Raw genomic sequence first — 25375 nt, 5'->3', positions numbered from 1 at the left:
TTGATCCTAGTTTCAAGTTATATATTTTTTAGAATTCAACACCATGTTGATTAATTTCCCTCTGTTTGGCAAATGTTATAAACTTTATAACGTGTAATAGAAACAGACAAGTACCTTATAAAATCAGTATGGGCATTTTACATTGACCAGAGAAGATTCTCTTCTTTACTCTGACACAAGAAATAATAAAGAAAAACAGTTGATAAACAGGGATATTTTAGAAATAGTTTTATTTTAAATGGTTAATATACTGAAAATGAATGGATAAGGTATTTATGGTAATTATGATCAGGGTATTTATGGTATTTATGATCAGAGTATTTATGGTATTTATGATTGGCGCTCAGGGATTTTTGGTTAGCCAATAAAAGTCAGTGAAAAGGAAAAGCGATATTAACATTATTTATGACCCCTCATTATTATTTATGACTCCCTGATGTGTTTTGTTTTTGTTGTGTTTTGGGATTTTATTTTAATACCAATCTGCTTCCGTCATGTTTTGTCCTGGGTTTTTACTGATGCTGTGTTTGCCTTGGTGCTTGTCTTTTATCTGCTGCAGATACCACAAACTGTTTTTCAATCTTTTCCCATAACAGTTACACTAAAGATCTATTCCACTCCTCCTCCTCATCATCTTCTTCTTCTTCTTGTGGCTTCTCCCTTTAGGCGTCGTCACAGTGGATCATCTGCCTCCATCTCGTCCTCTCCCTTGTGTCGTCTTCTGTCACACCAACTGTCCTTATGTCCTCCTTCACAACATCCAGGAAGTTTGTCTTTGTGTTCTTCCTCCATCTTTGACATCCTCTGCATGGGACCAAACCTTCTAATCCTGTCCATCCTGGTCACTCCAAATGAAAATCTCAGCATCTCCAGCATTACCTTCTGACCTTTAGACTGTGCCACTGTCTCCAAGCCATACATCATAGCAGGTCTACCTACCGACCTTCTCCTCTCATTACAGGGATCTATTCTATTCTTTTAAGCTTTAAGGTACATTTAAGTAGGGGCCCTTTTAAGGCCTGAGTTGTACTGAGAGTGAAGCGCTCCTCAAGGAATCCTAAAGGTTAAAACTAAAGAGCTGACGACTTCTGTTTTACCTGACAACAGTCAGTAAGTTTCTCAACTGAGTTTCTCTTCAGTTGTTGCTCTGGAGGGTGAGGCCACTGTGGTCAGTGACTAACCATCCAGTGGCTAAATGTGGGTGTGGGAACAAGGTTGTTTGATAGTTTCAGTTTTCAGTTTGTTTGTACTATTTTGTGGTCAAAGTCTTTTTACGCCGCAGGTTTCCAAGAAAGTCTAGTTCTACTGACAGTCTCTTAATAAAACCCCTAAAATTACACACATACCAGGATTATTGTGGGGGAATTAGGTGTGATTTTGTGTGTATGTGGAGAGTGATTTGAAGGTGACAATAGCAGGTTTGTCTTCTTTGACAAACATGCAGTGGACACTTTTGGTCCTTTTTGTTATTATTTTGGGACTTTGTTTGGTCCCTGCTGCATCATCCATCCATATTCTACCGCTTTATCCTCCACAGGAGGGTCACAGGGGGGGGCCTCCATTCACTCCCACATCTACGGCCAATTTAGAGTGACCAATTTACCTAATCCCCATATTGCATGCTTTTGGACAGTGGGAGGGAACCGGAGAAAACCCACGCACACATGGGGAAAGGCCTTTGTTCCAACCTGGGGCTCGAACCCTTGCTGCAGAGGCAAGAGTGCTCACCACCACACCAATTGCAGACACATTTTTATCTGCAAACAGCCTCTGCCAAGCAATACTATCAGAGCGTTAGTGTGTATAATTGCCGAGAAGCATTTAACACATCATCCTTGACTAACTGTGTTTTTTCAGCTGTAGAATTCACATCTGAAATTCGAGTGAGCTCTCCTTTGTGTTCTCAGTCACACTCCAACTTTACTAGCACGCTGTCGCTGCTGCCTCTATCTATTTTGACTTGACTTGAAATATATCACTTCCTGTGTGCGGTGTGGGAATGTTGCCGAGTGACGGACTCTAAACACCACTATACCGAGAACCACAGGGAGAGTCGTGTGGGCCTCATAGGCTTAATCATCATTGTGTGAAGTCATTTGACAATGGTTTGGAAGTAACAGACATTTGTTTGTAATAAAAAGTTACACAGCACCGTTTTAAAATGATGAGTAAGACATCAGTAATAGCCAGTTCATACCCCTTGGATCAACAGTTCAAGCAACGGCTGGTGCATCCTGGGAGTGTGACTGAATAAACACATTGCAACCATAACTGCACAGCTCGTTGATGGAGTTTATGGCCCTTCTCTGCGCCCAGCGCCTTCAAGCTTTGTAGTGCGGGGGGAAAAATGCACTCGGCATGAAGAGACGTTAAATACTTTCCATGCAAGCTCGCTGGCTGGTGTTCCCTGGAGGTTGTGCACACGTTAGTTTATATGTCCCCGGTGGGAATCTGGTGTTTGCTTTAGTTCCGTGTGGATTCCACTCTGGGTTTTGTGGGTCTGTGTTTTCAGGCCAACAGCTCCAGGACCAGGACCAGGCGAAGCTCTTGTGTTTGTAAAGGGAAGCTCTGTGGCTGTCGTTGCTCTCATCTCGAAAATGTTTTTGTATAAGAATGAGAGTTATGAAAGCATATCTCCCAGTGCCAGGTAATTATCAGTGATGTAAATGTTCCTTAAGATTTATGAAACGCTACATCAATTTTCAGGGGAACTGCTTATTAATTATAGAGAATAACGACACAGATGCAGTTGTCGGCTTTGAGCGTTTGTAGGCCAGCATCTCTGCAATGAGTGTAATAAAAAAACAGTTGCTATAATCAGTCAGAGAGACATCTGGCAGCAATTCATTTTATTAAACTGCAGTATATTTCAGTTTTATACCTCAGTCTCTGTCTCCCTCTCCATCCTGCATCTCCCTCTAAAGTAATTGAAGTGCTTCTCCGTTCCTGTGTAACCTAATGCCTGTCCCTCAGCTCTGAAGTGTCATTTGGGCCACAGCGTAAGTACTCTGTTTGCTGTGTGAGCTCACTCGTACAGGTCAGCAGAAGCCCAGATTAGACAAATGAATAATTCAGGTTATAGCTTTAAATGCAGTTTGTGGTAAAACACTGTAATAAATCCTTGTGAGACTTCTGACCCCGTTCATTTCAACGCTACGACCGGAGGATCGCGCTGGAGATCATAATGATGTGGCTATTGCCTGCATAAGAATTATTTATTCATGTGTTTGTCCATTTCCCCTTTAAGGTCAAATTTTAGGAAGCAGTGAGGTCATGAAGCTGCAGTAAGATCATTTACAATAGTTGAATAACAAGTTCCATCCATAATAATAAGTTTGGGATTGAGGCTCCACATGCAAACACTTCATACGCGACAATTCACGTGTGTTTCATTGAGTTTTCTTTGTCCAACATTCTTTTAGACTCTAAATAGTCGTTACACCTGCAGGAGCAGCAATTGTATGCACTGCAAATTTGTAGAACAGCCAATAGAAGCATCTGTGCAAAAGTATTAATCTGGCAGAGGGCCACATACAGCACCATTTGATCTCAAGTGGTTTAGAGCAGCAATATAATAGCATAATAACCTATAAACAACAATAAAACTGAATGTTTCCCCCTTTGTTTTACATGAAGTGAAGTATCTTTCTTACAAAAACGTGACATTTCTTGAGAAAAATAAGTGGATTTTCAACAATATTAGGCCTAACGTCACCACTTACACATGTGCATTACAACGTAAAGATCACAGTGGATGATCTACAAAGGCACAATATATAAAAATGTAGTATTTCACATCCTTTGGGCCAGATTGGACCCCCTGGTGGGCTGGTTCTGGCCCTTGGACCTTACGTTTGACACCCCTGATCTAAATGAAAACAGATGTCAGCATTATATGGAAAATTAGGAGAAGCTTTTATTATCCATCATTCATCAATTAAGACCGCTAATGTTTAGCAAAGACGATTTTATAATGGTGGATCGATGTTGTTCTAATGGATAAGTATGTCAATATAGTGTGTGTGTGTGTTGTTTTATCTGTTGGGGGGTGAGATTAAACCTGATGATCTCAGACTGTGGGTGAATCAGTCTTACGGCAGGTGAGTCATCAGCTGATGCTGTGGGCTTCTTACCGGAACAGAGACGAGCTCAGATCATCTCCTCTGCTGTACTCACTGCTGCGTCATCTCGCGCTGTCCTCCCTCCTCCACCTCACTGCATGGCCTCATCTCACTTTCCTCCTTCTCTTCACCTTCTCTCTCTCTCGCGCTGTCCCTCCGCAGTTTCCCGTCCTTGCCACACATCTCTTTTCAGTCCACTTCTGCATGTGGATGTTGATGCTCCTCCTCCTCCTCTTCCTCTTCCTGTTTATTCTTTCTAGCCCTTTGCCTGTTCCTTCATGAGATCCTAAACTAATCATAAAATTTAAATTAAAGTTATTGTAACAAAAACGTTTTATTTATAAGACTTAATATGATTTTCAACGTCCACTCGTAACAATCTAATTTTAAACATATTAAAGGACTAGTTTGACATTCTGAGAAGGGCCATCTTATCATCTTTAATCTGCTTATTGTAACCATAAAAGGACAATAATATATCCTGTAACTAAGTGCTTTTGGCCATTTTTCCAGAATAACTTCCAGTATCTGGCAGTTATTTACTGCATGTTAAAATACTGTTTTAACAATTTAAAATGAAGAAAAACAAAACGTTTTTTTTTAACAGATGTTGAATTTGAAATTTGAACGGTATAAAATTAATTTTTTTTAGTCTCTGAATGTTTCTTTGTCTCTCAATGTGCAAAAACAGGCCAAAAAATGGAAAAAAAATGGATGTGTTCCCACTCTCCATTCTCCAGCTTCATTGAAACAGCGCGAATGAAATGACCGTAATAACTGTAATAACCACCCGCTGGCTTTGACGTGCAACTTTTGCAGCTTTTAGAAACCGCTGGAATTTTTCGGATAGCACAAACTGTCGCGTAACTACGGCGATGCAACGTGCGCTTGTGCAAACACGTCGGCGGCGAAACGCTCGGTGTTAAAGGGTTAATCTTACGAACCGCTCACTCCTATTCAAAAATGGCAACAATTATAACTTATATAGAACTTATCTGCTATAGCAGAGTATAATATATTATCTATATATATTAATTTGCTCATTATATAAAGTGTTAAAGGTCCCGTGAGTAGCATGTAGGACGGTTTATTGGCAGGAAAAACAAATGTTGCCTTATTTTAAGCTGGAGCGTCACACAGGCCTAGAGTAGGTCTTACGACCTGGCAATATTTCTACAGCAGCCCGATCAGATAAAGCAGCCAGAGTGTGTGTTTCATATTCTACATGAAAGCTTGCTATGCAAATGCGGAACACCAACATCCTCTCTGGTAGGCGAAGGCCACGGTTTAGTGGGGAAGGCACATGTGAGCAAAGTTGTCTTGCGGTTGTCGTTTCACACCGAGACGTCTCTAATTCTTACACACCGGACCTTCAACAGTGTCATGATAACTTGGTGGTGACAGGTGTAAATGGATGGAAAAGGATGCTACGAGATCTGAGGCTTGGCAATGCTGATGCACGTGAGCTCACTATTTGGCAAGCAAAAAAAATGACTTTTTATGATACATTTTATGAACTACTTACAACTCGTCTCGTCGTTTTGGGACAACAAATTATATAAAATCAGAATTAAAAATACTTTATTGATCCCTGGGGAAAAATACTAAATATCAATAACCCTTGTGTCAAATATAAAAGAACTGAATAAACAAGCATTATTAGAAATGTAATTGAACTGTCGCTCTAATATACGGTTTATAAACAGCAGACAATGATTAAACTGTGTATAACATAATATATACATTTAAGCTTTAAGCGTGCAACTGAATTGGTAGATTTAGTTTAAATGCAAATGCGGCACAATAATAAACAAAGCACAGTGGACATCTATGTTGCACATGCACTTACTTAAATGCATGAAAAGCTCCATCAATAACCGTCATCATTTTATCTCTTTATCTCCGTCTCCTTTCTTTGTCCTCTGCCTCTTTCCCTCCAGCTTCTGCCTGCTACAGTATTTGCATTTCTACTGCTGCTTGTATTTTATCCCCCTCCATCACAGAGCAGTAAACATGAGAGTCACAGCGACTGCTGGTTTGTTTTTTTAATTAGGTAAATGGACTTGTGAGTCTGCTTGTCCAGACAGAGAAATTACTCACTGGACTCCACCACTGTCATAACAGTTTCTTAAATTAATGAGGTTAAACTAAATGTTATTAAAATCTTTCCGTGCGGCAGATTATGCATACTTCTACCCACCGCCCTCTCTGTTTCTGCTCCCGCCCTCTGACGAGGGGATCTGTCCACGTCTGAGACAAAAAAGAGCACAGTCAAGAGATGCTTGGATGCCAGAGGTGGATTTCACCCACAGAGAGGAGGCAAACCTCAGACCTCAGACCTCAGCCTTACCTGGTCCCGACAGGCTTCAATACGATGCTCCCACACCCACAAGTTGAGACGTGGCGGTGTTCAGTGGGTGGAGCTGTGGCACTGCCCATCTTTCCAGGGAGGAACCTCTGAAAAACACAACAAACATGTTCTCAGAGAGAGAGAGAGAGAGGGATTGTTATTGCTGGAGATAATTGTGTCTGATAATGATGTCTATTACATGTTATGTCTTTTTAAGTCAATATTGTTTCAGTCTCAGTTCTGAGGAAACAACAATACCGTGGATCAGGTAGATCAGTGCTTTACTTTGCTATGATGTGCTGCACATGTATATGAAAGGAAGGGGTTTTATTGATTTCTGTAATGAACAAATAGAACATACAATATTTTTAAGCTCTTTCAGTATCAGACAGTACACCCGTCCTTGACAAGCACATGTCATATGTACGAGTTATAAGTCAGTCTCAGCTCATAGAGCTCTCCATCGTGTAAACGCCTCCTCTCTATGTCAGTGTTTCCCCACGGTCAGCTCGTCAACAAGCTCTGCAGAGGCCTGGTAACTGGAGCTGTTCATCTGAATCAGGTGTGTTGGAGCAGGGCAACATCAACATCTCCCTGAGGACCAGGGTTGGGAAACAGTGCTCTATGTTACCTCATAAATGCATTCGGTGACATTTGTTTCACCAACAAACCTGACAAACAAAAGACAAAACCGCGCTCTTTCCGGAGTTCTGGAGAAAAAGTGTTGTGTTGTCAGAGTCTTGAACAGAGAGATCCATGTTAATAACCAAACATGGCCACAGCTGGATTGTCAAGATAAGTGTCAACTGTTAGAATTCAGATTTTTGTTTCACTGAAGACTTTCTCACGGGCAAAGAAATTCTTCTGTTTCCCAATATCCTCCGTTTCCTTGACATTTGTGAGCGTTTCTGACTTTTGAGTGACTGCTTCGCTCACAGAGGGCTTTTGTGTGCTGCAGGTGTTGAGGTATATGAGGCTGCGCTTAAGGAGACTTTTATTCCTATGGGCCCCCAGAGGCCAAGAGGCCTGGTCCAAGAGAAAGACCAGAAGCTGTTTCAACTTCCTCTACTGTTGTTTTGTATGGAACACAACTTCAAACACTGTGCGTCAGAGCACACACATACACACACACATACACACACTTTCTTGGCTCCTTTCTAACTTTGACTAATTATGGTAATAGCGCTATATTAATATACTTTATTAATATTTGGCTATAAAATTAAAATTGCCTAATTAAAATATGGAGCAGTGTACGCCAAGGTATCATAAAAGTTTAAAAAAAAAGGTCAAGTGAGAGTTTTATTATTATATGTATCAATAGATGATAATGAATAAGCACATTTTAATGTTGTATCAGCGTAGAGCTATAATTTTAACTGCTTCTTATACTGCTGGGTATTTCAACCTATAAATGTGAGCCCCGTTTAATAAAAAATGATCATGTTTTCCATGCAAAGTTTGAACCTCTATGAAGTAAACACTAACTTTGGCTGTAGAGCTAAGCAAACTTAAAAAATACACATAAATCAGTACAAAAAAGCAAAAAGTTTGCATTTTTAAGGCACAAAAAATCGAATAAAAAAAGATTTAAAGTACACAGAAAAATACAAATTACATAGTTAAATGCACAGTATGTAATGTCTGATGCATAAGTGACAAAAAACAACATAAGACCTAACTACTACTGCAGTGACACTGAATATTTCCTTCCTCACCCTCATCTGAGTTTTGCAGCAACGAAATACAGATTTCTGTATATTTTAAAGAGCGCTGTAAACACCACGTACACCACGAAACAAAATATCCAACATTTGTCATGTTTCTAGACATTTTAATGCAATGCAGCTCTATATTTTATATTCTGAAGTATGGAAATAAAAACCTTGTTTCTCCGTACAGCAAGACACAATCCCTGAAGAACGATTAGCAACGTGTATGTTATAGTACACTCTACGCGGGTGATGATATACAATACAGCATGTAACATTAGACTCTAGCAATAAATGGAGTCCAGTCAACAGGTAGAGCGCTGGAGCAGAGAGCTCCCAGAAAGGATTGTGCGAGTGTTTCTAAAGCTGCTGGAGCCACAACACTGACCTTTCCTGTTATGGAAATGTACTGCAGGCTGTTCTCGGCCCACAGCCACAAAGTGAGGGTTTGAATGGCCGCACAGGCTCCCGTCTGCTGCCTGCCTCTTTCCTGAAGACTGCTTTCACTGTTTGTGCTGCTCTGTGAATGCACATTTATGGAGCATTGTTCAAAAGAATGGGCTCAACATGTTCCCTTTAATAAAAATGTTAGTCTCTGTCTTTGTTTTGGCAACCTTCTCCTCTCCGGTATGGTACAAAGTGCATGGACATTTCTTCAGTTATTTACACAACTCCTCATAACACTCACTAAATTAGGGCCGCGTCCATCGCTGTATGTGTTGGATGTGAAGACGGCTCGAGCTCAAAGCGTGCAGGGCCTCCGCTTGTCGTCGTGCAGTTCACTCGAAGCTGCTTGTTGTCACAGAGCCTCTCCGTCTCTGCTGCCCGTCACCGTGATTAGGGCCTAAAATGGGGCAAATGAAGTGACATGTTTTGCTTAGCAAAGAAAACAGAGCTGTGCTAATACTGATGTACGGAGCGGTGTGAGTGCCAGGGGGCGGGGCGGGGCGGGCGGGGGAGACTCGCCGCGCTGCACACACTGGGTCAGCTGTGATGCAGCGCCGCGCCGCGCTCCCTCCGCCATCATCTCGACTTTCCATGTGTTGAGGTGATTACAAAGCAATTTGTTCCCCGACAATCTGACCCAAGAAAAACACTGGCGTTATTAAAACCAAACAAATGACCTCATTGAGCCAGACACTTTTAAAAAGGACTGAATAAATCACACGGATGATAAATATTATTATTAACAAAAAGAGGATTTAGGAGTAAATCAGAACATGATCTTTATTATGACTTATGATGCTACAAATCTGCAGTATTAATGTTAGACTCAGAGTCTGAGCTGAGCATGGAGTCAGATTATCAGCACTGTAATTGCAGATTATTTTACTTTAATACAGTATTTTACATCTTTAATGAGCTCTTCTTATCTAGAAAAGCAACCCTGTCATATGTTATACATTTCTGCAAAGAACACATACATGTGTGCTCATGTTTCTGAACTGAAATCAAGGAACTAATTAGGTGATGAGCCGATGTGATACTCAATGTTGCTCCAATGCTGCTCAAAATCACTGGATCTGATTGAGAAAAATTTAATTTGTGGAAAATTTAAAATGATAACCTGTGCAGCAGCATGATAGTGTTTTAACTACTTTTCGCTTTTTTGGTAAAAATAAGGAAGAAAAAGTGGTGATGATTTAGATTCAGTAAGCCTAATAGTAGAGCTGTGCTAAAAACACCATTAAATAAAACACTAAAATTAAAAACACAGACGTTTGGTCTCGACTTCAAACTGTAGTCACATCAGGAAACAATTTTGTACGGAATATACAAATGCTAAATTCGTAGCCACGTTTTTCTGAGACCAGGCTCATTTCATTTCTGTGATTTAATTATCAGTGAGTTTCTCTAAAGCCTCTCCAGTAGCAGACGGAGCGTCCTGCATCATATAAAGTGAAATATACAGCTGTACATATTTCACATTAGAAATGAAAATGATAGTGCTCAAGGGAATGTCACCGTCTCGGGTTACATACAAATCCAGCTCCCCAGTAAAATAAATATTGCGGGATTGATGTGGCCGTCGTGTTAAGAGAATTTGAAGGACGTACTCAGCAGTTTTTCTACAGAAGTTCCATATAAATGGGAGTAAAATCTCAACAACAATTTTGGCGAGCGAGTTGAAGCCACAAGAAAAAGAAGCCCCCCCTCCCACCCCACCACTACCACCACCACCACCCTTCACACTCCCCGAGCATGAGGATTAGAGAGTTTGACGTAAACATAGGTCAGTCCTTCAGTATAAATAGATTCAACAAACATTTTGCCAGCGGAATTTGCATTAAAATGTAACTTGTAATATCCCTGTAATGCCACGCAGCTTGTTTCAGCTTAAGCCTGTGACGTGTTCCATTGTGAGTCACGGCCTCGCCAGTGTTTGCCAGCACGAGACGATATGAGCTGTAAGCTTGGATTGTTTATTGTTTTTCACAGAAACTTAAGCACTAAAACTGTTGGGATGCCCTTTCAGTTTTGGCATGTTGCACTGTTTTGGATGCTGCCGATGAACAATGAGGTCTTTTCATTCGAGTGTTAGAGCAGCAAAGTTCACATGAATGCGCTGTAATCAGTTTGACTCCGTGTGCCTCAACAGGATCAAGCGCTTCCACGTCACATCGTCTCCCAGGTTTGTACCGATGAGTCCTTCTGTGACCTGAAGTCTCTCAGGCATGACCGTGGCTTCTGCAGAAACCAAAGAACCAGCAGCGTTATCTCCCCTCCTCTCCCTGTTTCTCTGGGTCACCCCCTTCTGTCTATCTTTGTCTGGCGTGAGAGCCGCTGAGGAACGGCAGCATCTTCAAATTTAAATGCAGTCCTTCTTCTTTTTTTTGTTGAGATGAACATGTGTTTTCACTTCCATATGCAAAAGCAGAGGCGCTCGTTTGTTTATGCTTCAGTACACATTTGCTTTCTGTCTGGCTCCTTCTCAGTGTAAAGGTTTTTTCTCGCTCTCGTTGCCTTAAGAGAACCATTTGCTCGCACGTCGCAGACACTGATAAATATTGAACTTTCCAAGCATCATCTCCAGCCAATCAAATCATATTATGCAAATGTTCTAGCACAAAGTTGAGTTTAGAAAGGACACAGCTCAAATGGATTTAAAGGCTGTGCATCCAACAATGGTATGGCACGGCAAGACTGACTAAATTGCCTAAATCAAGTAGAGTTTCTGGATGACCAAACTGGATTTTGACACATTTTTGGTCATTATCTGTTTTTATTGTTGAATTATAGTACAATAAAAAACAAATACTAACCAAAACATTTGTTCAAGTCCAGTGTGACATGTTTCTAGTTCACCATTACACTTCAATCACGTCCAGTTCAGCTCTTACAATGATATTTTACACATAAACATAAAAGCGTCCCCTCTTTTAAGTGTAAAATATTGTACACTGCATCTGCAGCCAGCAGTCTGTTGTGTATATCAGTGTTTGACACAATATGTTTATGAGTTGAATTTAGAAACGGCTCAGGATTAGTGGAAAAGCGAGCCATGGTGTCCTGTGGAGACAAACTGACTGAGTCAACTGTGTGTGAGATCTGAGTAGTTTTCCAATATTTATTACCTCCACTGTGACAACTCTAGGCCATTGGTGAGCAGGGATTTGTCCTTTGAAGAGCCGGCGTACTTATGCCAAAAACACAAAAGTCTAAATCTGTTCTTTCGTCGCGTCTCCCTACGTTTCTCACCATCAAAGACGGACAGACAGACGAGATTCCAGTACTGGTGCCAGGCCTAATATGTGAGAGTGTGCATGTGTGTTTTAACGGCTGTGTGTGTGTGTGAGTGTGTCTGTGTCAGCATGTGTGCGTTTTTTTTGGACGAGTGAAGGAGGGCGGTATTGAGTTCAGACGAGTCGAGCGGTTGGGTAAAAAACAAAGATGAAGCAGATGCTCTTTCTCACTTAGGGCAACATTAACTCTGCGCTGTGCCAGCAGGCAACAGTCGCTGCTGGCAAAGGACTAACAAGTGTGTGTAGTGTGTGTACTGTGTGTGTGTGAGTGTGTATGTAGGGTAAGAAGTGAGAGTGTAATTGCAAATGTGATGCTTTGCTTTTAGCGTGTGTTTCAGCTTTGCCCTTATAAAGATAGGAGCAGGACATACAGTTCTCTCAGTGAAATGCCATATTAAACAAACACCAAAAAGACATTTTGTGTGTGTATGTGTGTGTGTGTGTGTGTGTCTTTCTCTGTGTGAGGCCTTTACAGGCTTTAGGGGCTGGAACACCACAGTTCTCTTGTAAATGTAAATAGAGGCTGTATATACTGTACTTTTACTATACACACTGTAAAGACAGACAGGGATTCAACCCAATTATGTTCTATTATGAGTAATGCGGAGCTGATTGATCTGTGTCAGTGGTTTGAATGATACACACGTTCATTTATACTGGAAAGCTTTAAATGTATACTACAGCTTTAACTGTAACACTATTCCAGAGTCTATTTGGTCCTGATAGGAATTTGTGTTAAAAATGACACTAACAGATTATTTACATTTTTAATATTTAACACTAATTAGGTTGGATATTAAATCAAAAGCTGCAGCACATTATCTGATCAACATCAAAAGAGAAAGTCATTTACAGTAGATATACTGTCTTCATCCAGCAGGAAACAAACATTTAAAACACATGATCTTACCTGTGATATGCAGAACCTCACTGTCAGGAAACTTTTAACTTAGGAAAGCCAGTGGGCAACTCCATTTCCTTTTCCTATTTCCTTCCCTTGCTCTCTTCTCTTCTCTACTTCTGTCGCTCTTAAGGTCACAGTTCAGCATGTGTGTGGCTCACTCCTTCAGCTCCAGCCAGCTGGACCAGGCTGACTCCAATGGTATGGTCCACTCGCCACAGCTCACACACACACACACAGTTGGACAAAGATGTAGACTCAGCAGGAACCATTTTAGACAAACTAGAAGACACACAGACAGTCATGTGCACAATCCGCACACACTGAATGTTTGTTATGAATGTGTGAGTGGTATTGTGCGAATCAGACCCCATGCAGAGCGTCTGATACACTTCCAGCGCTTGTGAAGCATGTGGCCAAGTGGTTCCCTGCTTCTGTAAAGAAGAAGAAGAAGAACACATGGACAGTAAATCAGTGGGTGGAATAGGACTTCTGAAATGAACCAGGAGACAGATGATTGAAGATCAACCAGCCAGGATTAACAAAAACATTTTTTAACCGACTCTAATTTCAAGTCCACAATACAAACTCTCATGTTCAACTTTGTTTTTATTAAAAATAAAAACAAGAATGTTGATTTTGCTGCGTAATTACAGCATTAAAGCTCTTTGGGCTTTTAAAGCTGCAGCTGAACTGGCAGAGATTGTTGATTTTTTGGAAGCCGTAGACATTCGAACCCCCTGGACTGTTTTGGCAGTGAAGTTGAGTTTGTGAGTCCTCAAGACTTTTGGCATCACATGTCAACTCCAAGCACCTGGTAGAAAATCACACACATCTGTCTCCATGTAGTCATAACACTACACCCCATGAACTGACAACCACCTAGTTATACAACTCTGTGATAAGCTACAACAAGCTGCATCATAACTTCTGGGACTGAGAACATGGAGAAGCACTGAGCCAAATTCAACAGAATCCACTTAACACGTACAAAGCTGAATCATTATCATGCTGTACTTTGTGGGTTTGTTTCTATAGGGGTTTGTGTGATGTTTTTGGAAACCTGGCAACCTCACAAGAGCCACATAAAACCTCCCGCTCCTTTTACAAATGGGCCCAATCCTATTTCTCATTTTGCCCCTTGCCCTGAGTCAACTGAGTAGGGGCAGTGAGTAAAATCTAGCCCTGCGAAATGGGACACCCCCTAAAGCGGAGAATGTCTTCATTGCGCGGGAATTCTAGTGTATGATATATAACCAAAAAGACTGCAAACAAGTCGCATTTACCAAAGCTAGCTATACAACATGCTAACCAATCTTAGCTTTATGAAGACGTTATTTCCTTCATAAGGAGGAGTGTTTTTTGAAGTGTTTGAAAGGCTAGTTAGCCCTTACATTTCACCCTATCCCTTTACTACTAATTTCCCAGTAGACCCCAGTACTGGGGGCAAAAACGCACCACGTCGCACATTAATCCAAGGCCCATTTACCTGTGATCAATATTGACATGCTGCATACCCACAGAAGGCTCAGAAACTCGGCTAAAAGCTCATAAAACCCTTCCTATGTTCAACTAAACACAGACTACATTTAAAAGCAGCACCTGAGAATCAGCTCTGTCATGTTGAAAAAAACAACAACATAGTAGAGACTCCACAGATTCCAACGGTACCATTTATATCACTCTACGACCAAAACTCACGGATCCAGACGCAAAATAAGAGCAAAACAACTACTCACTTTCAAGAAATACAACCAGAAATGTTGTCTTACCTTTGTTGTTGAGCAAAACAACCTTTTTTCCACCGGAACAAATCCGCTTCTAACGGAGAACTAGACTTCCCAGCATGCTTTGGGGGCCTCCTAGCCATTAGCTTGTTTTGATTAGAGAAGGGCGAATGTCCGTCAAACTACGTCATACACATTTGCGTCCTTCTGACGAACGAACGGAGGGAGCTACGTGCACACGGAGACCGTAGCTTGATCCTATTGGCTTTAATGATTAAATCGAGCTGTCAATCACCCAGATTGGCCAATCACAGCCGGAGCTATGGCCCTGAACAGGCTGAGGATCAGAGTTGTTTCTGACGCTCCAGACAAAAATGCCCCAAATATATTGATTTTTTAAAAAAAAAATTTATTTTTTTATTCAAAACAAGATTTTATTAGACTACTAGTGACATGTAAATAAAATTAAATGGGTTTAATAATTTTTTCCCCACAGTAATCTTGAATGGCATGGATAGAGTCGCATCTCTTCACTAAAACCTCTGTAATTTCACTCTGCTTCACTTCAGCATCATCAGACTTTGCACAGCTAATGTCCACATGTTGTTACATGACTTCCATGAGTTTGAAGCTCCTAATGCACATTTTAAAGGTGATATTTATTTTTAAAATGCAATATTTCTTTGGGCGAGGGAAACAATCCTTCATTTACTGCATTTACTCTGGCACAGTGGTATCTACAGTGACACTTACACTTATCTTTATTTTGAGACCAATATAATTCACATAGAGCTTGTAATTGCAGATATACTCTATTTAGTTAGGGCATTTCATTTTTGAACAGGGACCAAAAAAAAGAGGGTCAGGGAAGATGATTAAACAAGAATACACACAACACTTTTTTATTTAGGGATTAGCTAGCGAGTCATCAAATTATTATTTATATATCATTTTGTTTATTTATTATGTAGAATGTTCATACCACCTCAGTAAGCATATTCTGTAAATTAGCATTTATCCATATGTCTATTAATATAGCGTATTCACTGCACCTTATCTGTATATAATAATCTGCACAATATAATTGTATTTATAGCGCTCATTTATATTCATATTTGTTTTTTTTTTATATTTATACTTATTCATAGAACAAATCTACTTGTGTACATATATATTCATATTCTTGCACTTTCTGCTTGTTGCACGTCTGGTGAGATGCAAACCTCATTTCGTTACCCGAAACTTGTATTTGAGTAATGACAATAAAGTTGAATCTCATCTCATCAAATTAGCTGCTCGTAGAGCTCAGGGTGAACACACACAGATTATAATTTACTCCTCCGACGCACAAAACACAGCATTAAAAAAAGCATTACATAACTACAGACTGTTTATTTATCTATTTATTATCCGGTTGTGTTTATGTAGCACAATTTCAGCCCGAGTTCACGTGTATTTTACAGGTCCAGTTTTAGCTGAATTAACAGAGTATTCATTTTTTCCTAACACCATGTAAAGGCACAGAATGTTCTGGTAACCTTTTATAGGCACCTCCTGCACCAGACCATACTCTTGCCACAACATGTTTGTATCTACGTGTGTGTGTAAACATTATTTTTATCAGTTTGCGTGTGTGGTGTGAGGCAGGTTTTATCGTCAGCTGCGCCTGTTGTGTGTCAGTCACACTCTTCTTTCGTTCCCTTGTCACCAGAAGATGACTCTCTTGAAATAGTGCTTTATTTCCCTCTCTGAGTTTGTCTTAATTTGTCTCTCTGGTATGGAAGTGAAATGCGAGGCTGTTTCAGCTTTTCTATTTCAGGTTTACGACTGGAGACGGACAGACAGATGTAGTTGGACGGAGACGCAGAGGCTTCGGGAGTCTGACGGTCTAATCCAGTTGGGTTTTTCATGTCGTGGAAACAACAGAATTCACCATGACGATTTTCCCAGTTCTCATTTACTTGACACTGTAGTTTCTCTGAGACACATGAGGCCTGTTTGATGCTTTCCATGTTGTATTTGTTTATGTTTGGGTTTGAGAATGTGTGTGTGTGTGTGTGTGTGTGTGTTGGGGGGGACAGGAAGTCAGAGAGAGGAATCATTGAAGTACCAGCCGGTGTTTATGTTTGTGTCTGGGTTTCCCTCTCCCTCCCTCCCTCCCTCCCTGTCTTTCTTCATACCCACAACAGCAAGCAGCTTGATGTCTCTCCCTCCATCTACCTGTCTCACCCCCACTCTCAAATACAATTGAAGTCGGCCAAATGAACCTGTCCTCCCTTCACTTTCTCTCTATACACCTGCCAACCGTTACGGTCCACTCCAGCCCGTGTTTGTGCTCCAGTCTGGCTCTTGGCGTGGTCCGTCTGGACCGTTGCGGAGGAGGAAAACCCATCAGGTGGAGCGCAGCTGGGAGGAGCTCCAAGGCCGGGAAGAAAGAGCGTCTGTGATACAGGCTTCAGGATTTTCCATCCGAAACAGCTGAAACCCAGACGTCTGTGCAAGCTTTATCAGGAAGGAGTTTGGTCCAAATGCACACATAACGCAACAACACACATACGGAATACTAAGTGGAGGAGTGTGTGTGGAAATTCTAACAGCCTGGTCGTCTCATGCTGATTCTCTGTCTTGTTTCTGTGTGTGTGTGTGTGTGTTTGTGCGATAGTGACTAAATTGAATTGACACCTCAGGTTTCACATGTCAGCAGGGAGCTCTGTTTTTTTTTGTTTTTTTCGAGGGCAGGTTTCAGATAACTTACCCATTCTCCTCTTCTTCTCTTTCTACCCAAACACATTAGCACTCGCACTGCTGCTCCAGTAAGGCCTCTCACCTCTGTAATGTGAGGTTCACACCACGCCGCCTTTAACTCATTTCACCTCATTTAGAGGTTCCCTCAGGCCATAACACTGAGACACGCAACACTGCGTACCTGCCTGTCACCACTCACACAAGCAGACATGCAAATCCTTCACCACCTCCCTCTACAGGGGCCAAAATTACCAATGTTGAAAAATATCATGCAATCATGCTACTGTGCCGCAGAAGTGTCATCTAAACATCCTGCCCAGCTACTTTAGAGATGCAAGATAACATCTTAAATACAGGGTATATGGGTGATATACTGCATTCAGAGATGGTCTCCTGCATTTCTTGGTTGTAAACAAGGTTATTTGGTTGATGTGATGTTTTTGGGATTAACCAGCAGTTGCATGTCTGCAATAATATGTAAACTATTATGACCACACCCCCTGTTTTACACCTTTTCTCGATGAATACGTTACCATGAGGACCAACAGGTCATTTCCATGTCAGGTTACTGCCCTTCTACTCAGGCAAATGTCATGAGTTACGGCCCACATTTATTCAGTGATGCAAGAACAGTTTTCCCAGAAGGCTAATAGTCAAAGTAGCTGGACCTTTACCACAAAGCCATGTAGACTGGTGAAATAGATGAGTAAGTAAAAGGGCCGGGTTTGACTCTTCATATTAAAACCGTCATCGTTTATTATCTTTTTCACAGCGATCATATTCTAACATACAAAAAGTAATTTCCAAGTTGCATCTTTAAATATCACGCTTCTCCACGTCGTTATTTTATACACGTTTACCTGAAATTACAGGAAATGTTTTGGCCAATAACTTTTCTAACCTGGGATTTTTTCTGTAGTTCACAATTCAGAAAGAAGAACCCCGTGTAGGGACCTTTGACCTTTGAGTTTGCACTTTCTGTTCACCTCTGCACCAGCTGCACAAGTCTAAATCACTGTTGTGCAGCTACATCTGCTGCGAATGAGCCGCTGCTCACCCATCTGCATCCCCTCTAACACATCGACACATCTCTTCTGATCAGGCTGAGGGATTCCCAGCTCGTACTTGGTTGGTTTACGCTCCACCATCTGCACCGCTGTCACCTCCCACCTGCTCGGTGGTTTCTCCTGCCTACGCTGCACATGAGTCAGTTTAGCGGCGTGGCGGAGAAGTGCTGTGGTTTGCTGCTCTCCATGATGAGAATCCATAAGAAGAAGACCCCCACTCGTAACCACACATTCTAAATGCATGTCCAATCTGTCATTTATGCAAAACTGAAACTAAGTGAAATGGCAGCTTAGTTTTAGGGTTACAGGTTTGTTTTTGGTTTTTTTTTTTGCAATGATGTTTGACACTTTCATTTCATTAGAAATATGTGAGTGACTGATTAATGATGGGAAACATCATTTTTAGGAGAGATCACCTTTTGGGGGCATGAATGCAAATACATTTAAAATCTATTTCCAGGCATAAAATAAAAGTACAGTAAACATCCATCCATCCATTTTCTACCACTTTATCAATCTCTGCTGACATTTGGGCGATAGACGGTCAAGTGGAACCAAGTGCAGGACACAGCTGATGGGAAGGCTCAGGCATAAATCCAAATTTGTTTCACAATAAAGACACAAGTATCCAAGACAGTGGGCGGAAGGGCAAAAACTCTCAACAAAGGTCATAAACACAGAAGAATATGAAGGAAAGTGTTGAAAGGTTTGCAGGATTCAGACAAGACGGATGTGGTAGAGAGTGACAGGTGAGTGGAGAACACACATGTGAGCTCTGAGCTGAGCTGATGATGAGAAACAGGTGGAACTAACGCAGCGCAGGTGACGGTGGTAGACAAACGAGAGCACACCAGGAAGTAAGTGAAATACAGAGGCGCGGTTACAAAATAACAGCAAGATTTATGCGAAAACATCACGCAAGACAAAACCAACACTAGGATAATAGACAATAGAAGTCAGAATATAAAACATGTCAATGCACATTCACAATGTACAACATATTCTGATGCAATCCTATGACTGCAACATCAGGAGTTACTGGACTACTGGTCCCTGTTGGACCTCCCTGCAGAACATTAAGTGTGTTTATGATGTACAAAGCAAAACTAACAAATCCTATTTCCACATCGGCTGTTAAAGTTGTCAAATCATTGATTCACAAACAACTAAAACAATCTGTTGATTCTTTTTTGATGCAGATTAAAACAATATTACTAAGATTGATTTTTATCATCTTCTGATCGTTGCCAGGCAGCAGCTGTTTGTTTGACACAGTCTTTCTTGCCTTCCCTGGTTTGAATGTGAAGCCCTTAGTATCACATTTTTATGTGTGCGACTGATAGATAATAGGAGACAGAAACACTGATTGAGGCTTCACTTTAAATATCCTCTCCTCACAGTTTTTCCTTCTAAATATTAATAAGCTACAGCTTTTATTTGAATGTCATCGCGTGACGCACTTGTGTCTCACTCAAAGGTCTGTGCAGCGCGCGGGGATCCCGTTGTTGCAACACAACCCAGCCGAGCGTCAAAGCTGCGCAGCAGAGCACAAACAATGGTCCCACGCAGCGTGTGGGCAATCTGTATCTCATCAACTTCTCAGCTGTGTGCGTGTCGGGGGGGAATCGGGGGGTTCTGAAAATGCAGCGGGGAAAGGAAAACCCTCATTTTTAGGTGTGTGAAGTTTGTGAGTGTGCATTGGCAGTTGGTGGTCTCTATCACACCCACACATCCTCATGTTCATGCCTGACACTCTTTCACTTTACCTCCATGACATTAACTAACACCAGCGGTAATTCACACCTAATATTCAGCTTCGGTGGTTCTCACCGACACCAGTTGTTTGAAGCAGGACTATGCAGGATTTCAGAGTCATTGTGATGGTTGAATGTTGCAGGTAGACCGGGGGCCGTCTCTCCTCTCCCTGCTGGCAGTCCACTGCAGCTGGGATGGTCAGGCCTCTTGTGCCGGTACCTCCTGTGCAGGACCGATCACCTCCCAGGCTCCACCTAGACTCTCACACACACACACATGTTGTTCACTCAGACATGCACACCTGCAACCCGTCTCGCACTCACACGCACACACACACACACAAGGGAAAAGCAACAGTGTTATTTGTGTTCATCGTGGTAGAACCGGCCAAAAAAAGAAGCAGAGAAATCGGTTGTTGGAGGAAGCGAGGAAGAGGAGACGACACAGGAGCATGCGAAGAGGATACCGACTGGCCTGGACATGACTCCACGGCTTCCTCTGAAAACAAATACACGTGAGGTAGAAGGAGAAGGTAGGGGCGAGCAACAGCGGTTAGTTTTTACAACAGAGACGATAAAGTCGTAGACAATGGATAGTTGTAACTGGAGAGGAAGCTCTGTAGAGAAAAAGGCAAGAAAGCGACCAAACGCTTTAATATTTCAGCTGGTTTGGTTCATATTCATAAAGTCAATAGTGTTGTCATCCACTGAGGAACTTGGAGGAGAACCACTCATGTAGAGTCAGAGGATTTATGTCGTGAACAACTCTTCCTTCTCCGTCGGTAAACTAGCACATTTAGACCAGCAAGCACTGACAAAGCTACTGACTGAGTGCTTTTTCAACCCCAAACATGCAGTTTTTGCCCTCATCTCCAGGCTCATGTGCCCCTCGGCTGCATTTTCCCCGCTACTGAGATACAGTGATGATTTGGTGCTTTGTGGGGACGATGCTGGGGTTAATGTGCTATCTTACCTGTGGAGGATAAGGAGCTGGGACCTTCCATACACGGACGAGTGATGAGCCATTCTCAGTTCCATCTATCAGTGTCTCCACTCCTGGTTCTCCCATCTCCGCACTCCTAATGTGGATGAGCTCACTGTAAATGTTAGGCTTCCAGTGTGAGGCGAGGCATCGAGATCACACCAGTGATGAAACACTTCGGTCCAGTTCCTCGGCTCGCATCACAGGTCTCGGACTATCTTTTAAATCAACCCAAATAAACCACAAAAGAGGCAGAATCACTCCAGGCTTCGATACACCTGAGCTTAACAAGGCTGGTGTTGACTGTTGACTAACTCCAGCGTTATTTTCACGTAAGCAGTCACCGGTCGTGCAATTTTTTAAGAATATTCCCCTGGATTAAAAAAATCCAGAGTATACCTGCTCATTTGATTTTAAAACATCTTGAGCTTGGTGTGGATTTGTGGCCTTATTAGCATGAAGACGTGAAACTGCTGTTGTTCTCAGCGAGTGGGTGTCCTGGTGAATAATTAGGTCAGCACAGCTCTGCGGGGAGCAGAGGGCAGAGGGGACGCTGCAGAAACCTCTCAGTCCTATCAGAGCCAGATGAAAAGAAAACACTCCCAGTACAGGTTCCACATGTCAGGGTGAAGGGTGAAAATGTGTTTTAGATTTCCCCTCCTTCCCTCTCCTCGCTGGTGCTGTTTCATACTAAGCTGGAAGGGAATAAACTCCTCCATCTCCTATAACACCTCTGTGTCCTGGCGTTTGGGTTCGTGTCTGCGGTGTGATGTGGTCCAGCATATCTTCCTTCCTTTGGGTTTTAAGATAATCCACTCCTCTAGGCTTCCTTCCCAGAACAGCGAGACCCTTCTTAAGAAAACAGGCTTGAGTAGCACCTTGGAAATCCTTCCCCTTTTTCTCATTAAAGATGAGAATGAAGACTAAGTTGATTTTCCTGATTCGATTTAAGCTTGTGTAACTGGACCTGAAATGGTGCTCAGAGAAAAGAACACAGCTGCAGAGAACGGATGAATCTGTTATATGACAGCTAATCTGCTAATCCCCGTTTTAATCGTATACGGTTTATTTGTTCTGTCTTGTATTTTGATGTGTTGTTGAGTCCCAGGTTTAGTTTGCATTAATTGTGCTTATCTTGTCTGGTGTTGCTTCCTGTTTTACTTTGTAGTTTTCTCATTTCTTGTTTTGCTTCCTGTTTTAGTTGATGCTCTTCAGCACTGGTGTGATTCACCTGTGTGTGTTTTTTGAATCTCACCTGTGTCTATATATAATGTCTGTGCTCCTCAGTCTCTTCTGTTACTACCCTGTCCTCCTGCTTTTGCCTCTTACATGTTAGTTTTAAACTTAGCATTTTATTTTGGGCCTGTTTTTGTTTTACTGCACCAACACCTTTACTGATATGGTGTGAAAAACAGTTTTTCAGTCTGCTTTACGTTACATTTTTCCAGTCTGTTACTATCTCATACTAAAACTGGGGGTAGTTTGGAACAATATCTTTGTGGGTGAGCAATAAAAATACCCTTTTAACCTTCAGTGAAATACTTTTGAAATTAAAAATTCCAACCGCAGAGTGTTATTGGAGGATATAACGAGACCTTTTTTCCCATGTTTTATTTTCATGTATAAAATGAAGGTACCATAATGTGGTAAAATAAAGCTACAATTATAAGAATATACAAGATATACATGATTTCATAACCTATCTTTAGTTTTTGAGATATTACTGTAGATGCAGGAGAAGACCGAGCCTTATGATGTTACTTTTTGCCGTTCAGAACTGCACTGAAGTTTCAGAGAGTGTTAAAGGGTTAACACTTGCTTTGTCAAGTTTGTCGGCAACTCTGAGGTCTGCAAGATTCATGTCATCACCCAAACACAGACACATTAGGATACCACGGACCCTCATTGCAGCTTCCAGACTTGCTGGACCAGATTGGCTCTTTCCCATTACACAGTTCTAGCACTACTCAGCTCTACTTGACTCTGCTTGGATTGGTTTTCCATTGCTTCAAAGTACCCCAACACACACACTAGTGACAGGCAGTTCTTTCCAGTGTTCTGAATCATTAGAATCTGTTCATTAAAAAGATTAGTTCGGCACTTCCTGCAACTATTTAGGACGACAAATAAAATCACCAGTTACGATCACTCATGGAAACAAAAAAACCAAGTAGAGTCGAGCCGAGTCGTGCTAGAATTGTATCATGGAAAAGCGCCACATGTGTCCAGTATACAGATGTGGAGCACTGCACCAACCAGACTGTTATATGAATAAATCTTCAGAGCACGGTTGGTATGAAAGTATGGAGATAACCATGACATTAGTCTTCCCCAAGATTTAACCAAACAAACAGACCATGAAGTTAAGCCACTTTGCCTCCATCACTCCCTGCTGCCAAACTGGTTCCATCCTTAGATAGAGAAACCATTCTCTAGTCACACATTCTCAAGCCTGCTGTGGTTCTTTTGATATTTTCACGTAGCTTGTAAACTCTTTTTCGCAAAACGTGAGAATTGAAATTCTTGTTTGACATGACTTGAATAATTAGCCTGATTTTAGCGCCATGCTACACAAACATGTGTGGTTGCACTCTGCATGCGTACGTGTCTGTCCGTGTGCACGTGCAAACGTTTGCATGTGGTTCTGTGCGACTTAATGACCCACCAGCAGACTTGCACGTCAGGAAAATGACAGACCTGCGGAGGTAAGTGCTGCTCTTATATGCGTGTAATTCAAACAATAATCTGCTGCGGACTCGCTGATCCTGCAGGGCATCTCCTCTGTAATCACACTGCTCAGCGTTTCGCGCACAAGGAAACGGCAGCAATTGCTTTTTTTTTGTTTTTTTTTAAAAGGAACTGAAAAATCAAAAAGCTTTTTTTAACAAAAAATATTCATGTCATGTCAAAGATCCTTTCAAAAATCACTCGGCAAGCACTAAGTGTGTATGATTTAAATCCTGAAATGAACCTCTTTTATGATGTTATGAAAAATGTGATGTGTTTATGTTCATATAGGTCACCGATAAGAAATAAGAACCATATTATTCTGTATCCAAAACTATCAGGAGAATCTATGTAAAGAATCTATGGTGTTTTTAACACACATGTGCTTATTGTAACACAACACAACACCACAAAAGCACCTGTGGCCTTCGCTGTGTCTGCTGCTGCTGTCGTAACAGTGGCATTATAAGAGACATCATCTTTGTCCCATATAATGAAAAAAGAAAATGGTTGACCAAGTTAAACTAAACACCTAAATGAATTAAGTTCAACCAAACTAAACATAAGTGAAGGCAAAGGTGACGTGCTGTTGTAACATGGACAACAAACAGCATCGATGTCTAATCTAAACTGAACGGAAAGTAAAAGTGCAAGTTTACACTGAACCTTGCTCCACAGATAACCTCAAACCAGAGAGTGAGCATGAACTCCCGCAAATGTGTGTGACAGGGGACCGGGTTATGAGTGTGAATGTTTTCACAACTCAAACCTGAGAAGTTTCCCTCTCATCTCATGACCAGCTGTGTTGGTGTTGTCTTGTCTCTCGACTATTGTTCTCTTTTTTGTGCGTTGATGACATTTAAGAACACTGTGTAGAGTCTATCTCGGTGTCTGTGATGTGTAGAATAAACACGGTTGTGTAACTGACAGGGGCAAAATGTATTGTCGATTAAAACCTACTGTCGACACGTCGGCATTTCTTTCTGAAAAATCACCCTCCACCCCCAGGGGGTCTCCATGGAGGCCATACCCCAACTGCGATTCCCTCCTGGGGGAGCAGAGAAACTCATCGCTCAGGAATCAGAGTGGAGGAGGGTCATGAGCATAATACGAGCTCAGGTAATGAGTCACGGTAAATCCCTGATCCTGGCTGACATTCTGGTTGCTTTGGTGGAAGTTACTGTGGAGGAGGAGGAAAAGGTTCTTTCTCACCCCCATCTCTCGAGTCACTCACTATTGATGAGTAATATATGTACGTGCTCATAAATCCCCATACACAAACTTGACCCCCAGTGATGAACACCTCACTTGAACTTTCCAGCTCCTTTATCACTGACCAACATCACCCAACGCCACAGAAGTCAGAGGAAAAAACATGCCGTCAGTTTCCCAAAACCCAGCTGCTTTATGCCCTTATGTCTTATATTATGTCTCTCTATTGTTATAACTTGAGGACAGCAAAGTCCCCATAAGAATTTTAAATAAAGTTAAGTTAAGTTAGGTTACAAAAGACTGCATATCACAGATAGGATGAGTAAATATTCAC

The 25375-nt window shown here is 41.6% G+C and overlaps 1 long non-coding RNA gene across 2 annotated transcripts; it reads right to left on the bottom strand.

Moving 5' to 3' along the window:
• Window positions 1-4788: 4788 nt before the first annotated feature.
• LOC122760560 lies at window positions 4789-14676 on the bottom strand. Of its 2 annotated transcripts, XR_006358437.1 has the most exons (6): window positions 14600-14676; window positions 12837-13261; window positions 8872-9027; window positions 8572-8703; window positions 6472-6578; window positions 4789-6371 (listed from the first exon to the last, which is right to left on the bottom strand). It is a non-coding gene; the product is annotated as an uncharacterized LOC122760560 (long non-coding RNA). The 2 variants fall into 2 exon arrangements; XR_006358438.1 differs by lacking the exon at window positions 8572-8703.
• Window positions 14677-25375: the final 10699 nt, after the last annotated feature.

The sequence above is a fragment of the Solea senegalensis genome, unplaced genomic scaffold (assembly GCF_019176455.1).
Source record: "Solea senegalensis isolate Sse05_10M unplaced genomic scaffold, IFAPA_SoseM_1 scf7180000013752, whole genome shotgun sequence".
NCBI classification, from domain to species: Eukaryota; Metazoa; Chordata; class Actinopteri; order Pleuronectiformes; family Soleidae; genus Solea; species Solea senegalensis.
Note: the sequence above shows the minus strand (reverse complement) of the source record. Positions and strands in the feature narration are given on the sequence as shown.